The sequence below is a fragment of the Sceloporus undulatus genome, chromosome 9 (assembly GCF_019175285.1).
Source record: "Sceloporus undulatus isolate JIND9_A2432 ecotype Alabama chromosome 9, SceUnd_v1.1, whole genome shotgun sequence".
NCBI lineage: Eukaryota > Metazoa > Chordata > Lepidosauria > Squamata > Phrynosomatidae > Sceloporus > Sceloporus undulatus.
The window spans coordinates 3579872-3581613 of record NC_056530.1 but is presented as its reverse complement, the minus strand read 5'-3'; positions in this window follow the sequence as shown (position 1 = coordinate 3581613).

Here is a 1742-nt window from a genome sequence, read left to right as displayed (position 1 = left end):
AGATAGATAGATAGATAGATAGATAGATAGATAGATAGATAGATAGAGCCAGCACTGCTGGAGGCTTTTGATGTGCAACCAGAAGGGGCCTTCCTCCTCCTCCTCTTTCCACCCACAATGTCCTTCCAAAAGTCCTCTGCTTCCTCCTCCTCTTCCTCCTCCCTCCCCCTGCCCTCCCCACCTCCTCTTCTTCCTCCCTTCCTCTTTCTCCTCCTTCTCTTCCTCCCCTTCCCCTCATCCTCCTTCTCTCCCTCTTCCTCCTCTTCCTCTTCTTTCCTCCCACAGTGTCCTTCCAAAAGTCCTCTGCTGAAGGAGAATACAGGGAGGAAGAGGATGGACCAGGAGAGGAAGGATGGAGAGCTACCCACCCTAAATATAGCCTACAGCAGCTGGTGTTTGTTGGCCTCCCATCCAAGTACTAACTAGGTCGGACTTTGCTTATCTTCCAAGATCAGAGGTGATTTGGTGCCTTTAAGGTCTTTAGGAGTTTCTGAATTGTGAGCAGGATTCTTTCTGGAAGAGTAGTGTCCCAATTCCAAGGAGAATCAAGCCAGACACCAAAGGCCCAGGCTCTTTGGAGTCAAGCTAATGGCCTGCCAGGGCCACTGTGTTCTCTTTATTTTTCTGTCAGGCTCACAAAATCAAAAATGCCAGAGTCTTACCTTGCTCAGCTTTTGCCCTTCAAGGACGTCCCAAGACATTTCAGCTCTGTTATCTTCCTTTTTAGCCTGGGTGCTGAAATACTCCTGCAAGCTTTATTTCAAAACAAATCAAAACACTGCAGCTTTATTGTGTCAGCATGTGTCAGTTTTTAAGTGATTCCATTGTTTTTTTCATTGCATATTGTTGTTTATGCTTTTTAAAAAAGGCAAACTACTGCTGCTGAGTGAAAAAGAACAATCCAGTTGACTTTCTGAACTAGTCTTTGCACCACCAGCCTTGTAACTATCTTTGCTGTCAATGCTCACGGAATCTGAACCAGATCCTTTTATTCCCACACTGTTCATTCATTTGGAGCTCTTTGTAAAAACAAGAGCAGTACCAATATCCTGTGGTTAATTTTGGTTGCAGTTCATTCACTTGGGGATAACCTTTATGGAACTCAGTAGGGCTTATTTCTGTGTCGACATGCGTAAGGCTAGACTATTTAGGTACAAGACTCTGGCTGATGTGCTGTTTGCAATTGCTGCCTGTTTGTCTCCAGATAATTTGCTACAGAGTCACACTCTCCCCCCCATTACTTGCTGGATATCATCTGTGTTGCTAAGGGTGGCACAGTGGGCTGAAACAACATTTTGGAGTCTTTCACGCTGAAGAAACCTGCCAAGAAAACCCCATATTGGGTTCATTTTCGGGTTGCCATATGTCGGAAATGACTTGAAGGCACATAACAGCAGCAGCAACAACAATAACTAATGAAATGATGAAGAGGCCCCTGACAGGTGAAGCTCCTAGTTCTGTTTGTTTGGATTATGAATGAAGTCAGTATTTCTCTGCACAGCAGGACAGGATCCTTTTGGGTTTTCATAAACATGTGTGGGAGCATAAAGACACTTGAAGAGGGGCATGGCATCCCTGGAGGGAGGGAGATGATCCTCCAGTGGGAGGTATTTTTCTCCTAGTTGCAAGGAGTTTAAGCATCTTAAAATTGTCAGTGGGGAAAAGAAAAGGTAGCGTAGAACACTAGCTTAAGTATGAGGACAGGTTCAAATCTCCACTCAATCATGAAGATCACTTGCAAT